Source organism: Styela clava, chromosome 11 (assembly GCF_964204865.1).
Source record: "Styela clava chromosome 11, kaStyClav1.hap1.2, whole genome shotgun sequence".
Lineage (NCBI taxonomy): Eukaryota > Metazoa > Chordata > Ascidiacea > Stolidobranchia > Styelidae > Styela > Styela clava.
In genome coordinates, this window is record NC_135260.1 from 14355401 (window position 1) to 14375097 (window position 19697).

Sequence of the window (19697 nt, forward strand, 5' to 3'; positions counted from 1 at the left end):
GGAGGGTTACATTTTTGATGGTATTCACGTGCGCGTTTACTCTACAAATATAAACAGACAAATATAATGGAATTGCTGGATTCTTTGTACTAAGCTCCCGTCACTGATGCAAAAATGTGTGATCTGAGATAAACACCCCTGACACGTTTTAAAATAAAAAATAAGTAAATATGCAGTTAGGGTTTTGGGTTGGTAACGATTTGAAAATTTGAATTTCCGGCTGAATCTGCATCCCTCACCTTAACTGAATAATTACTATTTCTATTTAATTCGAGCGTAGGCGGGGTGTTGTTTTGGGGTTGGGCTTGGTACAAAAGATCCTGAGAATATTTCTGTGAATTAGGTATTATACGACGTATGAAGCAAATCTTAACCGTCATTTGAATTCTGCATCTTTGCGATCATGCGTCAGAAGCGTGATCGTCTCGTAACAACAACCTGGAGTAATTAAAGTAATCAGAAACAATTAGTTAGCTTTTTTCGTCAAATATTTTTGCGCGGGAAGCCACAAGCGACATCGCTTCTAGTCAGTCACAAATGTTCGTGGTAAGATGAAGTTTGATTTTGTGTAGGATGTATAGATAGGCTGACTGTGGGTTATGACTGTGAGTTCGAAACAAAATTCAGGTGAGCTAAATGTTCTTTATACCTATTGTTTTCATTGCTATTATATTGCTTTCATTTTATTATTGTATACGTGGTAAATTAGAGGTTTTCGGGCCTATACGAATTGGAATTATTAACCTAATACAGAAGTCTAGATTGATGGATCATTTTATTTTGTATCGAACTCACTAACAGCGGGTTCCATCGTTTCTTCACAAATAGGCCAAACTTAAATGCTATATGGCAATACATAAACTTATCATAATAAGAAACTTAAACGTAGTACACCACTGATCTACGTAACTACGTAAGCTGCATTCAACATGGTACGCTTTTCATTACATAAATGTAAAACATAACTTTCAAAACTTTCGCAAAGGTAGCGCAAAATCCATGGTTTAATAGGGATTCGCCGTAACCTTTTTACTTTAATATATTATTGTGTATAGATTGAATCTTTGTACAAAGACCCTACCAACGTTCAAAATAAGAGAATTAGTAATTATCCAGTTTAAGTTAGGAATGCAGATTGCGCTGGAATTTCAAATATTTAAATCATTCCTAACCCCAAATGGATAATTACTAATATGTCATTTTAAAACGTGGCGGGAGCTTTGTGCGAAAGATCCGATCGATTCAGTCCCATTGTCCATTGAATATGCTAGCTACAGTTCTGCGACAGTTTATTTATCAATATCTTAACTTTTTTTCAGGTGCAGAAATATTAAAGGTTAAAGATTCAAAGACACAAAGTAACGAACGGGGAATATTGCAAGTAAATATTATTTGAACATTTTATTTGACTTTCGACGCCTAATGATTCCTGTACACCATTGTTTTTGTTTAAAATGCTAAACAATTCGATGCGAGCGCACCGCGTCTCGGGTCTTGCGATCAGAGTCAGCATTGTTATGCCACTTATTTATTTGATTGTGTGCTTTCTCTCGAAATTGTAAGACTTATAATTTCACAAGTTTTAATAAATGTCTTTCGATTTATTAAAAGTCCAAAAAAGTCAGACCCACGTTCACGTTTAAAATGCTAAATAGTTCGATGCTAGCCAACATTGTTATGCCGCTCATTTGATCCTGTGCATTCTATCGAAATTGTAAGATTTGCACAAGTTTTAATAATTGTGTTTCGAAGCAGAGTCCAAAAAAGTACTATAAATACAGTACCTTGTATCAAATTGGTGTACTCTTTGCGACCCCTAAAATTCGTTGCACGCTCCTCTGCTGGATATCGATCCCCAATTTGCGATCCCAACCGTGAACAATGTGATAATGCTACAAGTTACTGATCAGAGGTAATTAGTCATATACTCCATGAAACAAGTATAAAACTTCATTGGGTATTTTATTGTTATTGTAATATTTGCAATTTGTGCAGTTTGAAAACTACACCTGATATGTTATAAAGTATATATTTGAAATTTAATGGCAATAGTTGAATAAATTTTACGTATTTACGTATTTTATTGAAACCTACGTATATTTTTAGAAGAAAATATTCAGAAAAGAGTCTTACTTTTATTAAGAATACAAAATGAGGTACAATATAATACACTATCATATCATTTTAACTAAAGGATGTAATTTTGGTGAAATCAGCGACATAGTTGAAAATGATGAATAATTGCTTAGTTGGCTCAACAAAATTTAGTTTAATTCAAATTTAGAATTGGCTTACACAAAATCCTGACATATATATTGATTTTCAGCTTTTTAAAGCCCTGCTTGAAAGTCGGCAGGACAATTTATCGTTGGACTAAAAGAAATTCGTCAAGTGCTAGGTTTTTATCACTGAGAGTGAGATGGAGGCCTATCAAGTCTGAAGAGCAAGTACGTAACCAAATCATTTGAAATCTTTCAATTTACATGTCTTACAAATTACAAATTATTACTTTCAATATATATATATTGAGTATAAGCTTAGTTTTGTTTCGTCTGTCAAATGAAATTTTCTATAAATTACAACCTCAAAATTTCATAATATTATGATTCTGGCTATTGAGTCAGCCCAGTGATAAAAGGCGGGGGGTCATTTTTTAGAAATAAAAATTAGGCTTTTTCGTTCCCGCCCAATATTCGAGACACAAGAATGCATTACATTGATCTTCATTTTGTCAGTTTGGGCACCAATGCGCGCTCATAATTGTGTATGGCAAAATCTGTTAAAACCATACCATGTTCATTTCGTAGAATCGCGGAATTAACTATTCTGTACTACAAATTAACTGTAGCAATATCCGGTGAATAATGGCATAGTCAGTACAGCGCTGCACCTTCATGGGCTAACTGCTGTGTTGTCTCATCTGCTGTTGTTTCGTTCAATCGTCCAAACCGAAAGGCCAATTACTATCTTGTAATGCATGATTGCCACCAGGTAAACTCATGTTGATAATAAATGAAGCACAACCGGTGTTAGCAAAACGATGTAATTTGCATTTTGCTAACACCGGTTGTGCTTCATTTATTATCTACTATCTTGTAATGTCAGTTTATTTGAAGGTCATTAGGCCAGCATAAATAAAAGGCGTTTCATCGCAATAGGGCGTCACGTTGTGATTACGACAAACAGTGAATTTTTTTCATAGTGATACTTAAGTTAATCCAGCAGTGTATATCTGCAGAGATACTGAAAGGATTTGAACTATGCCTCGTTAAGTGCAATTCGGTTAAAACACAACCCCAACTTAATAACCATGCGAATATTAAAACTTATTGTTTAACTTTTGGTTATTATAGAGTGCCTATATATACACTAATATGCCTAATTTGTTGAAATCGTTGTCCTGGCCTTTTTTATTAATCTGATGAGGGTTTTTACCACAATAATATTTTAATTTAATCAGGCTAATTCCTCAAGTGTAACTGTAGCTCATCGTGACCTGCTCGCTCTGGCAATGAACAGTTGATAACCATGCCTTTAATGTTACCAACTAGTTCAAACTGGAAACGCCCCAAATTTCCAGTAATGATATTATAAGAGTGAGTCATACTAAGTTTATGAAAACCGTTAATCTTACATCTTGAAGAACTTGTGTCACTGACGGCACGCACCGTCAATATAAGATATAGTAGTTTCAAAACTCTAGAATTCTTGCTTTTTGGACACGTAGTGGACATAACGATCGTTTCAATATTATGTTGTTGTTGTTGTTGTTCTTGTTCTTGTTCTTTGACACGTTTTTAAAAAGTCGCTTTCTCTTCGAATACTGGACCAATTGCTTTGAAATTTTCAGTGGTTAAAGATAAAAATTTTCTCCAGAAGGCTCTTACTTTTTTTTTCGCTATGATGTCATCAAAATTATGTGACTCTACGTGTCCATATATTTGAGCATAGCTCTCTTGTTGGACACGTTTAGTGGCCATAACAATCGTTTCAATATTATGTTGTTGTTCTTGTTCTTGTTCTTTGACACGTTTTTAAAAAATCGCTTATCTCTTCGAATACTGGACCAATTGCCTTGAAATTTTCAGTGGTTAAAGATTAATTTCTTCGCTAGAAGGCTATTACTTTTATTTATTTCAAAATTTTGCGTGAATTCTATGAAATTTGATATTTCGTCTAAAATTTTGCTGTATTATTTTTTATCCATGGGAACACGGATTTTAGTCAGTGTCATGACTGGCTGTACGTTTTGATTCTGCAAAATTCTTGCTACTGGAAATTCAGAACTTTTTTGAGGGTACCGGTAGCGTCAAAGGTACCGGTAAAGACTGATTCGCTCTGGTCTAACGTGTCCATATATTTGTGCGTAGCTCTCTTGTTGGTATTATTGTTATTTGTCTCCGTCTCCATTTTTAAAAAATCGCTTTTCTCTTTGAATACTGGACTAATTGCTTTGATATTTTCAGTGGTTGAAGATAAAATTTTTCTCCAGGAGGCTATTACTTTTTTTTTTCGCTATGACGTCATCAAAATTATTGCCACAGGGTGGCGGTACGTGTCCATATATTTGAGCATAGCTCTCTTGTTGATTAGACATTAGAAACTTGGGTGTCGCTGCTCGATAACCAGTTTGAAGGTTACTATATACATGAGATCCCACCAAATTGTAAATCAACTATAGTCGGCCTATATGCTAGTAGCCTCAGTAATCATACCGTCCCATGTTCATAAACGTTTGAATCTGGAAATATATTCCATATTTCCCTATCGTTTATTTCGTAGTAATGATCTGTCATGCTCTTATTTATATATATATATATATGTATATAATGTCTACAATGTCTGTAGCTGAAGTTATTTATAGACGTATATTTTCAGGAAGTCGCTGGAAAGGAAAGACTATAGAGAACTTGAAGGTAAAATATAACACACTAATAAATAACTAGAATTCGGTTCGAAACCGAAGACTTATCGATCGAAGGTTAGGGGATCCCCCAAAACAGTGGTCTTACTCCATAGTGACACCGTGTGTCCCATCACTAATTAATTAATACCTCGCTAATTATACGACATAATCCATCCAAAATAGGCCGATCCGAGCTATGACGAATGCACATGCAAAATTTAGAGCAGATTGAACCTCTCTTTCGTGAGATATCGCGTGCATCTAACAGACAAACAAACAAACAAATACCTATCAACATACTTACCGATCTTAAGATCGATAAGTAATTAACTAGTTACGATTTAGATAATGAAATATAAACATAGCACACTGACAGATCATTCCAAATAAGTAATATTTATAATATTGAAAATCTGCAAATAATTTAAGAATGGATGTAAATGGATATCAATAGGCTACAAGTTGTCGTCTTTGTATCTTTAGAATAAGCATAGCTTATCACAAGGGCGTGGACAATTTTTTAAGTGGCGTAAAGGTGATTAAGAATAGAAATATTTGTTGGACTTTATCTTTCCCGCCTATTTTTGATATTTATATTTCTTGAATATATAGCCGTATTTTCAACGTGCTTTTCAATGAATATAAATATAATTTATATGATTTATTGCAATATTATACACTGACAGATCATTTCAAAGTAATATTTGTAATTTAGGGGGAAATGTGTTAATAATTTGTCAATGAACTGAAAATTTCCATTTTCATTTTCATGTATCTAAAGCAGCCTTTCCCAACCTTTTTTGGTCGCGAACTATTTTCTCACCGGCGAAAACCTCAAGGAGCGTTTACTGCAACCGTACTCTCTGTGAAGAAGCAATGAAACCAAACACAACATTAAAATTTCAAAATCGGAAATTCACCGCAATTACGCGTTCGTTAAAAGAGCCGACGTTTTTAGTGTATAATGGCCGTTTCTGTCGCACAATATGCAGTTCATGACAACGACAAGAAATTAAATGTCTTTCTATTTTAATTTAATTGTGTTCATGGTAACTCGCTGTTGCGTCGACTTACGACAAGCTGAAAGCATTACTTCTTTAAAATGCCACGACAATCATGATAATGTGAGAATATATTGCCCGATTATATTTAGTTTTGATACATATTTTTTGCGATCTTGCAAATTTGTTATCGCCGTTAGGAAAATCCTAATTTCTGCTATAAAGTTCCAGAAAGTACAACTTGATTTAGCACTTATTAAAAATATATTTAAAGTTTATGAGTAAATACAAAAATACATATTCATCGCCTTGCTTTACTATTAAGTTAATTGTGATACTTTTAATCTGCAATTGTGCTGACGAAATAAAAGCAATACTACTCAGAAAATATCAAAGTGGTTAAGTGCCGGATTATATTTTGTTTTGATTTCTGTTTTTGTGAATTCGTTAAATCTGAGCTGTTCGTACAACACATACGGCGCTCCAGTACTGTACGTCCCAATGTGGAGACAGTAAGGCAAAGAATCCTAAGAAAAAATGCCACGGTACGTACGTATACTACGGTAGCATCCGAAATTTTGCAATTTGTAATGTCTAAAAAAGCGTTTTTAATCGGTCGCGGACAATCATAAAACAAAACTTATGTTGTTATCCGTTTTATTTTGTAATGCCGCTTTTCAATTTAGAAAATTTGAGTTGCCACTATTGACACCTACCAGAAAAAAAAATTATTCCTCGTTGTTCGAACTCGCGAACTCTCTCGAAGCGTGTGTTTTCGTCGGAAATCCGCAAGTGATTTGGGAAATCCAATCGTTCGATTAAGCGACGCGTCACCTGTTACCAAACTTCCGAATAGTAAATTGCTATTCTAATAGTTGAATATTCGAATATATGCCAAGTTCTACTCATTAACCAGTAATTATTGACTCGAATAATGTTATGTGAATAAACTTGCCTTTTATGTTTCATGTAAATTCTAACGTAAATCGTATCTTGGCTGACAGTTAAGTTTCGCAAAAACGTTTGCAGCCCGCAGTGAATTCCTGGCTCGTTGCGGACTCATTCAAACGCTCCGCGGACTCGGGTTGGGAAACACTGATCTAAAGTATAAGCATATCTTCTCTGTGCTCCTGTCAAGTTACATTTTCTGTAACTTAAAACTTAATAATGACATAGTTCAAACAGCTATATTCAGTTCAAATCAATATTATACAGAATTTACCTACATTTCATTATCTCATATAAATTTCAGCTTTCTGAAACACTTCTTGAAAGCGGGAAAGACAATTTATCATTATATCTAAAGACATGCGGAGTTATTTGTCCGATTATGCATCACTGAGAGAAATGGCTGCTTCGAATCTAAAGAGCAAGTATGTTATTAAAATCTTTTGAATCTTTCTAATTTACACTCATCACCATTATTCACGGATCCCCACAATAGATTTTGAAATTGTTCTCTATTACTATTTTTAAGTAAGTTAAAATTATTTTACCCAATTTGAATGCTAAATATTTTCAATATGCTTAATACCAGGCATAAATAAATTTAAATTTCATAGATAAATTAAATATATTAAGGCTGTAAACTCAGAAAACATGAAAACCCTTTTGGTGTTTTTGGAATACTGAAAAAGTCCTGATAACGTACGCGATGACATTTTGGTAGAATCGCCGATATTTTTCGTCAGCGTGACGTGTTTTTATTAAACAACTTATGTGCTTATTCTCTCTGAATCACGAATTTTCCTTGGCATTTGCCTGTATTGTTCTACGAAGCCAACGATAATTTTTTTTTCTTGTGCGGAATTAAGATTTCAGTGTGCGAAAAAAGTTAGAATACTATGTTACAAAAAAGGTGAAGAGAAGCTAAGAATCAATGATGAAGAGGTGAATCCGCAACCCAATTTCTTGTTAAAAAGCGGCATTATAAATATTGAAACTAAAATCTAAAACGGAAGATATAACCATAAGTTTTGTTTTAGCAGTCTCGTTTTAAGACATTGTAATTTTGTGTTATGTTGGGATTTCTTCAAAATGTGTACAACTATACAATATAGTAACTAAAATCGAAACACAGTAAATTGTTCGCACGATGTACCTTTTGTCTATTTTAAAACTAACGATGGAGCCCAATACGTCTTTTTCTCGGTATGTGACGATATATAAGATAATTAATGCAAAATATATCGATCAATTTTTTTTTGCAATATTTTAAATTACAATCGTTTGTATTTTGTCCATATCTTTAAAATAACTCTGAGTGCCGAAAAAACAAATCAAATTTGACTAACCTCAAAATACAATTCCGGTCTACTTATAGTTGGTAGTTTGGGACGTATTTTATGCAGTTTTTAAATAGTGATTTTTCATTTTAATATTCGTAAAAGTTTTCTCGACTAAAATTCGAGTAACGAAGAACACCATTAAATTTCTATGAAATTACTATGACAAGACATTTTAAATGCTTGCACCGGCTATGAATTGAATATTTTACTCGGGAAAAAACTTTTTATCCACTGCGATCCTACTTATAGATAATGTCACATTTGAATTTACGCTCGTTGTCATATTTCGACGCTACTGATGTCAAATATTATTATTGATGTTATTACTTCTTTTGACAGTCACAAAATTAGCCAAATCAATATTTTAATAAGTAATCGAATGGCTCACGAAGCCCATAGGTTTTACTCACCGAGCACTTTGAGAACCTATGCACAAATAGACCAAGGGAGAAATTTTTGTCAGAGTGTTTGAAGTATCGTTGTACATGTTTAATAGCTGAGTTTTAGGCAGAATATTGTACAATTTTAGCATCTCTTTGAAAATTAGCTCTTTGCATCTAATATTTAAATATTCACTCCAGCTTGCCATATTAAGATTTTGTGGCAACGCTTCCAAATGGCCAAAAACTTAATATGGATACGCATTATCGCGATAGTTACCTTATGTCCATGCTTGTCCATGGGAACGTCCCATGGGATGGGATGGGATGGGACAACACACATTTGTATTTCCCATGGGACACGTGGGACACGAAATCTGTATGATTTTCGGGAAAATGATGGTAAAAAAATTCATTATGGATTCCGTGTCCATATATTTGAGCATAGCCCTCTTGTTAGTTATAAACAGCAAAACATATTCAGCATTAACAATATACCTCGTGAAAGGGCTGATGGACACATGTATAATAGTTATGAATATAAAGTTAACAAAGTCCGTAAATGTTGTTGTTTCGCGTGGGTCTTCTTACATGTAGTCCTATTTATTGGACGCTAAACCTAAATTTAACAATTTTTATTGAATTTTATTACAATGGGAATTCCATGGGATGGGATGGGATGGGACAAGGATAATTGCTATGGGATGGGAGAAGAATGGGACAGAAAAATATAACATATGGACAGGGTGCTTATGTCTATATTTATTAGCATGTGTCGCATAATCATATAATGTTATTTATTTTGTTAAATGCAATTTGAAACTAATTTGTTTTTTCCAATCGTGTGAACTATACTTGTAAGTTGTATATCTATCAACAAATATTATTTGTAATTTTTTCGGGAAACCTGCAGGCAGAGTAATATATTTATCATATTGAGTATAAACTCAGCTTTGGTTTGTCTGTCAAAAGGAATTATCTATGGAAAATCCCCTAATTACTTTATAATATCATGATGCGCACCACTACCGTTTTTTTTCTGGCTAATGAGCGAAAAAGACAAGAATAAATTTTAGCAATAAAAAATCGTGTTTTTGTCATATTACCGCCCAATGATCGGGTTGAAAATTGCATTACTTTGTTCCAAATTTTGTTAGATTTTTGTCATTCCTGAGAAGGAACTTTTTCCCTTGTGTTTGCAGTAATGCTGTTAGTTTAGGCACCAATGCGCGCTCATAATTTTATATGACAAAGCTTTTGGACCCGGACCCGCGTTCATTTCTTCGTCCGCATGAAATTTAATATTTTACCCGAAAAACTGTAATTTAGCATTAAAAAGCAAATTAAGCATTGCAAAATGGGCGTAGACAATTTTTGAGGGGGCATGTAGCTAATTAAATCTATTTTTTGTTTGTCGGACTTAATCATGAATTTTTTTGGATATTTACATTCCACCCACGTATTTTCAAGGTATTTTTGAATGAAACATACCATTTGTTATTTGTAGCTTATTGCTAGCTAGTTATTTTCGAAGTGTGGCGAGCATTCTCATAACAAGAGATACATTGTAATCACCACAATTCGTAAAAAATATTTTCATAGCTATATTATACTTATGGAATGTTTTTTTTCTTCTTAAGATATGAGTACCAGTACTTCATTAATTTCTCCATTGAACCCTCTAGCTAACGCCTAGCTAACTGCTAGAACAGCATTGTATCAATAATAATATATAGGAGAAATCATTAATTTTAAAACATGGCGACTCATTTCTATGTATAATGAAATAAATTGAGTACACATTGAGTTTTGCGGATACAAGGATGTCTATATATCCTGTGTCATTTCTATACGTATATTTCCTTCTTCATTGGTAGCATAGTCATTATTTATCCTGCATAGGATTTATTGATTTAATTTTATGAGCCAATCTGGCTAATCTCATATATGTAATTTGAAATTATCATGGTCTATGACCATGGTACTAACCAGTTAACCGTGTCATTCGTGTTCCGAACCAGAATTACATTAGCTTCCCAATAACGATGTTATATAAGTACGTCCAACCGAGTGTATCAATTAGAATTCTATACCATTTGGCACTAGTTAACCACGCCATGCAAGCCCCAAACTAAAATATCGTTTCCACTTCCAGTGGCGATACTGTAACGCAGTGGTTCTTGAACTTCTTCGTATTGTGGCGGCCTCCAAAAAAATATGCTCAAGTTGCGACTCCCCGTGAAAACCGCCCCAATGCCTTTCAATAAAGGACCTTTTTGCAATGAGTTTTCAAAGTCAGTGAAATTGCATTTAATGGGATGGGAATACTTGCGTCTTTTTACAATTGTCACTGAACTTTGGTAAGAATTGTGAGAGCCGCACGCATTTCTTGATCGATATTTTGTGTGTATTACGGCCATGGGCGAAAAACCTGCTTTACATGAATACGAAGTCCCAAAAGGGATCAGAGTGCACAACGCATTTTTTTACCAAGGAAGGATAATCCTTGTTGAAGCAAATCCAATAACTCATTACATTTTCAGAATTAAAATTTCTTTTTAGAACGATTCTGTTCAAAAACGGTGAATAAAAGCAGCAATGTATTAATGAAGCAAGATTTAGGCCAAGAAAACATGTTATCTAATAAGCCCAAACGGCATTTAGTAACATCGCATCCCCAGTTGCAACAAAAACCACGGAGCTTTTCTACTTGAACGATCCAAACTCAATGTAGCCTACGTCATACTTGCGTTTTTAGACTTCTTGTATAATATCGTTTTTTACGCTTGTAATATTACTTTTTCTATGCGCCCAAAAGAGATTCCGCAAAAAAGAAGGAAAATTTCGCGACGCCCGAGCAAAATTGAAACGACGCCCACTTTGACAACCACTGCTGTAACGTATCAATATAGCCATAGATTATATTGGTAATAGTCCGTTCATGTTCATAATTGTCTGCATTTAGAAATGCTTTTCCTATTGCTATATCGTTAATTGTTGGTACTAATATGTTAGGTTATTATGTGTATACATCTAAATAAATGATAAAATAGAATAAATACACGGGTTTTACGGATACAAGCATGTCTATATTTCTTATGTTTTATTTATACAGGTATTACGTTATTGATAAAATGGTCATTAATATTCTGTGTAGAATTTACTTGTTTAATCTTATGAGCAAAACTTGTTTTTACCACAAAATAGTATCATACTATAAAAAAAAGAATCCGACTAAGCTCAGAAATGTAATTGTAAATTATCATGGTCTATACCAGTGGTTCCCAAACTTTATAGTCGCAGTAATATATAGGGTAAAATATACAACTTCATCGCCTCCCCGTTTACAAAAACATTTGAGGTCAGAAACGAATATAATACAGAACGAATAAACAGGATAAATCATAGTTTATAGTGTTTTTAATGAGATATATTAGCTTAGTAGTCTTCAAACGAGTTTTTTTTTTTAATTTTTGGTGACATTTTCGTAAGCCACAATCTCAAATCACCCCGTTTACTGATCGAATTCGATTTCTTTGTTTTGACAGCACTTGTTTTTTTACAAACCCCTTCTCCACCATAAAAAGTTCGTGAGTGAAGGAATACAGGTTTCTGCCTTCTGCCTTTTTTGCAAGGTTTTTCAAATTACGAGAAATTTTCATTAAAAAATGCATCTTTATAAAAATCACGCATTGATGCATCTCTCGAATATGAGATATGAATTTTATTTCCTCATTTCATTGCATTTCAAGATTTTGCATTGCATTTAAATATTTTCTGCGGTATTGAACCCCTGCACAGTGGACTCAGCATCAACTTTTTTGCGTGTTATTATTTGTCTAAATATATTTAAATTGTAGGCTCGTTAAACGATTAACTGGTTTATACCACCTGGTAGTAAACAGTTAATACCCATGCCATTCATGTTCCAATTCAGAATTGCAATAAATTTTCAATACTGGTAATATTGGAGTGAGTCTAATCTAGTACATTAATATAACCGTGGATCTTACTACCTTCGGTGCTGGTTAACCATGTACTTCGTGTCCCAAACTGAAATTTTCAATAGGGATAATATTTAAATTAGACCAATTGCTCCAATGTAGACGTAAATCCCCTACATTCGACTTATACTTCCGTTGGTAGTCCCAGTAATCAATAACCATACGTTTCATGTTGATACGTGTTCGAACCCGCAATCTTTGGTAGTCCAAGTAACCATACAATTCATATTCATAAGTGTTCAAAGCTGGCAATTCTTGGTAGTCCTAGAAACCACGCGTTTCATATTGATAAGTGTTCGAAGCTGGCAATATTTGGTAATCCAAGTAACCATACAATTCATATTGAAAAGTGTTCGAAGCTGGCAATCCTTGGTAGTCCAAGTAACCATACGATTCATATTGATAAGTGTTCGAAGTAGGCAATCCTTGGTAGTCCAAGTAACCATACAGTTCATATTGATAAGTGTTCGAAGCTGGCAATCTTTGGTAATCCAAGTAACCATACAATTCATATTGATAAGTGTTCGAAGCTGGCAATTCATGGTAGTCCAAGTAACCAAACGATTCATATTGATAAGTGTTCGAAGCTGGCAATCCCTGGTAGTCCAAGTAACCATACAGTTCATATTGATAAGTGTTAGAAGCAAGTAATCCTTGGTAGTCACTGTAATCATATGTTTCGTGTTGATAAGTGTTCGAAGCTGGCAATATTCCTAATGTGCGAGTATTCATATCTTATATTCATGTGTGCATGTAATATGTATGACGCTGTATTAATGCGAATATTACGACTCTAAAATTGTTTATCATGAGGTATCTAGGCTAACATGTTTAACTTCGTTACAGGCATAGTCCTTATCATTCTGTATACCATATACCCATTTTTATTAAACTTGAAACCCGTTTTCACCACAAATGGTAGTTCACGCGAAGTACCATACTATGTAAGTGGATCTGACAATGTGTTAATGTAGTTGTACAACCCCTTGTATGTTGATACCGTTATTGATATTCTGTTGAGCGTTGGAAGGTGAATTGTGTTTCGAATAACGACAACATACAAATGTATTAATATAATCTTAAATCTCACACCCATTGGTACTGGTTTAACAATATGGTTCGTGTCCTAAAATTAAATTTCCCATAATTTACTATAGCCGTAAGTATCTTATAACCAGTATAGACCTTCATTGGTAGTGTTCCTATACCCCCATGCCCTCATGTCCATAAGTTTTCTAGAAATATATTCTCTAGTCCCTAGTTTATTTCGAGTATTAATATTTTATGTTCTTATAATGAATGTATAATATCTACAATCTCTGTGGCTAATGTAACTTAATTGAAAATTAATTGATGAAATATATATTTTTAGTTGTTAGGAAGAAAAAGAAGACAGGACCTCAATATTAAGGTAAATATAACGCACAATGCCTGTGGGCTGTGGTACACAAACATTTTGAGCCGCCCAGGTTTGGAATTTCTCAAGTCTCGCGCCCCACCCCAAAATAACTAGTTAACAATGTGCTACAAAAACACAGATAGTTAAGGCGGAAGTTTTTGTCAAGAAGCACGTTGCAAATACGTGGATGGAACGTAAATAATGAAATAAATTAGGAAAATAAGGCGGACAAGATTTTAGGCTTTTTTTAAGTTTCATCAATCAGCTTCACGTCCCCTTAAAATGTTTACGTTTCCTTGTGAGGCGCGCCCCACCGTTTGAAACCACTGAACTAGTAAAAAATTGACTGGTCAATATTTATATAATGAGATACAATATATTGCACTGACAGATCATTCAAATTAAGTACAAATTGTAATTTTCGTGGAAATTTTGGAAAATTGGAAAAAATAATTTTAGAATAAACGAAAAATTAATAATAATTTAATAATTTAATAAATTTCTAGTATAACCTTAGCTTCTCTGTATCCCTGTTAATTACAATTCCAAAGATTGATAATGACATAGTTCGAACAACTATATCTCTTCTCTGTATTTCTGTCAAATAGCATTTTTTGTGATTTGAATAACTTAATAGTGTCTTAGGGCAACGAAATTTAGTTTCACCTAAAGTTAGATAGACTCGGTATACACATAATCATGACATTAGATTGATTTTTATGTATTTTTAATATAAGCTTACCTTTGCTTCACCTCAGTATTTTTTTGATTTATTAATCCAATACTTGATAATGAAACTATATATTTATTTTCAGTTTTCTAAAACACTGCTTGAAAGAGTCATTGCATCAAACGGAATCGACATTGTTAATAGTCTGGTGCATCACGGAGTAAGATGGAAGCCTATATAGTAAAGAGCAAGTATGAAATCTTATAAATCTTTCAATTTATATTTTGTCAGGTATAAACTGATATATCATGTTAAATCCCGCTAGTCAGGAAGAGCTGCAAATATTTGAATTATCCTCACAAAATGTCCAAAATATTTCGCCCAATTTTATTGATATAATTTCGTAAAGTTATGTGATGCAATGGTTTCCACACGCTAGTTCACGGGCAGGTGTTCAGTTTTTAGCCGGTATGCTATAAATTTTGCTGATTTGTTAATTTCGTATATCTAATTTCCGAAAAGACGCGGGTTATGTTTTTTATGTTTTTTGGGGGGCGTTCTGCCATCGATGGCAAGTATCGAAGTATGTATGTGCAAGTCGCCAGCAACGGGGTTATAATACTGGCAATGGGGCATTTGCGGTTGCATTCATACAATTGGTCGGGCCTCATTTTATAGTGTTTATTATGTTCATATGTTATGGGTTTGTTTCTTCGCCATAGCGTTTTGTTAGTTTTTCAATAGTCTAGAACAGTAGTTTTAACCAGGGTTCAATCGAGTTTTTGGTGTTCGTTGGAGCTGTTCCAGGGTTTCGACGAGGGTTCTTTAAACTAAAACAGTTTTATATTATGGCATCTTTCCATCACATCGCACTCAAATTATGCAAATTTAACTAGAGTTCATCTCAGATATTTAAACTTACACGTTCAACAACTAATAAATTAGCGTTGCTGTTTGTATAGTGTGCGCAGTTGTACGTTTTAGTTAACCTGTCATCTCCACGGATGTCGCGCGCTTGGGTGTTTGTGCTTATATGATAGTGCTCTTATGACTTTGAAACATCTTGGGTTGTTATGGAAAATCTAGGATTTTCGAGATGAATCTTTTCATTTTCTATAACCTTGCACGAAATTAGGTTTCCAGTTTATAAAGTTAGGATTGGGCTCCTAATTTCAACTGTTCGGTACGATTGGGTTTGGCGAGAGCTTTCATGATAGCGCAGGGGTTCGACAGGATCGGGAAGGTTAAGGTTAACTAGAATTTGAAAAATCACACATCGTTACGTAGTATTATTTTTTTCGATGTTGCCATAAAGTATAGACAGACAGGTACAAATAGATTTGATGAAATATATATCCAATTCATATAGAATTATATTTTCTGTCATTCATAAACCCAAAACTTTACATAGTTCATATAGTTCACATAATGACATAGTTCGAAAGTATATTACCACAATTAAGAATGTTTCTTAAGAAAAATGAGAGATTTGGGAAAACACCCCCGGGTTCGGGTTGAGAAAGATTTAAATATTTGAAATCTGCATTTGTTTTTTTTGTTTTTTTGAAAAAAATGCTTCAATTGAATTGAACTTAAATTTGTCATTAACTTAAATGCCCGACCCAGATTTGTGTTTGGCAAATTTTAATTTTTATTAAAATACAAAAAAGTCTGATAAACAATAATTTATTTCTTAGTCATTGTCGCATGAATGTCTTATCCGTACAAAAATACATTGGGAAATGCTAAATGATGTTTATTGTTTTTACTTGAGTAAAACGGTAAAGATGGAAAGTAAGTATGTTAAGCTAAATATTGGGGAAATTAAAGCAAACGTATCAACAAAAAAGCGCTGAACGTTTCCACGAATTTATGAAAGAAATGAAATGGTCACTTATAATTCTCTGATAAAGCGTAATAAATTGATAGATTTGAAATCACGTAACACGAGGACTTTTTATAATTTTTTTAGAATTTTCTGATTTTGTCGTAACGATACTGATCAGTTTGTTCGTCATTAGGACTTGCGAGTACTTTTGCAGAGCAATGCTGTATTACATAATGATATTTTGCGAAAACCTTAAGCTATGTGGTGATGAGAGAAAAATGAACTAACTACAAAAGTATTGTTCCTCCATGTTCCATAGAAAACAGTTCTAAACAGGCTGGCAAGCCAGAAAATATCCAATTTACACTGCACACATGCCGAGTCATATTAATAAAGCCCTCGCTTAATCGTTTGTTCTTCTATATTAGCTGATCGACTGCTGATAAGTGGACATTTATAAACTTGTTTTGGTATCCCAAGGGCATGACACTGTAATATCGTTGTACCATACGTAGTTCGTCAAATAGCCGCGTTTTTATTACTTTAACTTGTTTCTAATTTTAATGTTGGAGAGTGTTGGAATAATTTTAGGTTAAAACACGTCCAACTAACTGTCAACTAAAGGCGCTTAAATTCACCCAATAGGCTAGATAATTTCACTGCTACAAATGCGGTGCACTGGTTAAACTTGTGCGTGCATTGAAAAATATACACGAAAGGAAACAGAGAATGAGACAGAACGTTTTTATGTGTTAAACTGTGTTTGGAAAGACAAAGTTTTGGCGTTGGTTAAATTTAAATTTTGCCGACAGATTACTGGAATGCTTTGCTTTTATTCATTTCGTATCACATTAATAAAAAATAAAAAAATACGTTTTCTTCAATATTTATAGTTACGTTAACATATTTTAAAAATATGAATTCAAAACCATCGCACCACAAATAAGATTTTTAGGATGTACCTACATGAAAGCAAGTAGAATCCATATTTTTATTTTTTCAAAATTTTAAAGTAGTATAATTTTGTCACAATTACAGCCAACAAGGCTCATTAACGCATTTTCTAACCGAACGCCGATATTATTAGCGTCAGTGTGCAATGTATTTAAACTAAAAAACGTATCTGAACCCAAAACATTAATTTCTTATTATCTGAAATATGTTTTTTCAATCTGAAAAATTGTGTGGCATGAATAATGCTTGCAAACTGTTACTTTACCTATAGTTTGGACTGCACTCTTGAGATAATATTTACATAGCATGTAAACGTCGGCAATTTCTGCTTCAAAATATTAATATCGGCGTTTTATCGTTGTTGTCGAATCGGTATCGGCGACAAGTAGTATTGGTACATCTCTCATGTTGGAATCTCTAGTATAATGTAATGGACGTTAATGTAATGTTTAAAATTGATATCCACCGCATGCGTTTTGTATCAAATGATATGTTGTAAAACAATGTACTCTTGCACTGCAAACATTAAAACTCGTATGATATCAAATAGCATCTCTTATTAGGCCATCTTAAGCGTGTAATTGGATACACATACTACTACTAAGATTCATTTCCTCATCTACAGACAAAGTTTTTTGTTTTATTCCGTATATATATTTGACCCGGGGTTATTTCGAAAGTTATCGGGAATTGTACTTTTGGTGAAATACCGCTCATAAACTACTCTCTTTGAGGCAATTTCATCTTCTGTTCGTGGGAAGAAAATAGTCATGTTGACGTAAATAAAATCTTATATCGGTCTTGTCTTCTAATATTCTTGTTTGTTTATTATTATTTTGGTATTTCGGATCATTGCGAGTCGGCTATTTAAGAGTTAATTCGCATTAGAAGTTTGTCGTTTAAATAGTGTTAATTCAATTGCCGTAATAAACTGATTGTTGGCTTGTATTATATTTTGGTTAAATGGGTTAAATTATATTGCATAAATTAATGTTGCTATTGTTTGCATCTTTCGGAATTAAGTATGTTGTCGACCTACTTAGGTTGGTCGTAAACTTTAGCAACCCTATACATTTATAGTTTTGGCTTCTACATTATTGCGTTTCGCACATATTATTTGTTTTTTCGTACTTTGATCATGTAGACTGGATATTTCATTGCCAGTGATAGACTTCAATCATATTCAAAGTTATGGAGTTGTTAATATCGAGAAAACTGGCAGATTATAGGTCTAAGGTAGTTGATGACGCGCAACGTCACCGCCCAACACGTTATAGGCGTCTTGTAGAGTCTCATCATACGTAATAAGTTGCTCTTAATTTACTTCCTCTATTATAAAAAGACATGATAACTTAATGTATATATATTTTTACAGGATTCCTCAATTATGGAACTTGACGACTCTTTCTGTTTTTCAAAAAAAAAATAGAACTCAATTATTCAAATATGAAGAAGAGTTTTATTAAAGATAATCAAGATGTGCTAGCCAACAAATGCATTGAGTCCACACAAAAGACTTTGATATAGAAAAAGTCACCCTTTGCTTGAGACTGTATCCCATTGCCATACGTACTTTAAGCTCGTATACATGTGCACTGATTACCAATATGTGGTAGCAAACAAATGCATTGGGCAGCACACACAAATGCCTTCATATCAAATAAGACTGTTGTTTAAAGCTATACCAAAATGCCATACACAATGTAAAAGGATTATATGCGGAAGTTTAACATGGGTCAACCCGTGAGGAATTAACTATTTGTGTAAACGGATTCTTGATTGTATATTTATTAATGAATTGAATCATAGCTCAGAAAAATAAATACAATTGTTATTTGTATTTTGACACCCTGCAATGTAATCCTGTATTTGATGTCCTGGTATGAAAAATTTAAAATAATTCTTTCGATTTACGTTATTCTTATATTTTTATTGCTGTTATTATATGTTACTGATTTGTGATTTATATTATTGTTTATTACTGATAATGTATATTTTTAATGAGCTTTTTTGTAATATGCAGTTTCCATATTTGACTATCTTATTTGCCGTAGTCATTATTTTCTATTGTATTTTTTGAGATATTTTCAACAGGAAAACAAGATATCGTGACAACGACAAAGGAAGAAAAGTATTAACAGGGCTTGCCATGGCTTTTTTTGAATATTTTTTTCATTGTACATAGATTTAGACCCATCCCCGCCATTAGGAATAATAGGGATTTTATTAGGCTTAGATATTTTTAATGTTATTCTAGCTTCTCAGAC

General features: G+C 33.5%; 1 long non-coding RNA gene across 2 annotated transcripts; it reads left to right on the forward strand.

Moving 5' to 3' along the window:
* Positions 1-556: 556 nt before the first annotated feature.
* Positions 557-19123, forward strand: LOC144429508 (uncharacterized). Of its 2 annotated transcripts, XR_013478810.1 has the most exons (7): positions 557-627; positions 1320-1381; positions 2327-2447; positions 4879-4916; positions 7160-7280; positions 14794-14899; positions 18806-19123. It is a non-coding gene; the product is annotated as an uncharacterized LOC144429508 (long non-coding RNA). The 2 variants fall into 2 exon arrangements; XR_013478811.1 differs by lacking the exons at positions 14794-14899; positions 18806-19123 and adding an exon at positions 11138-11733.
* The last annotated feature ends 574 nt before the right edge of the window (positions 19124-19697 follow it).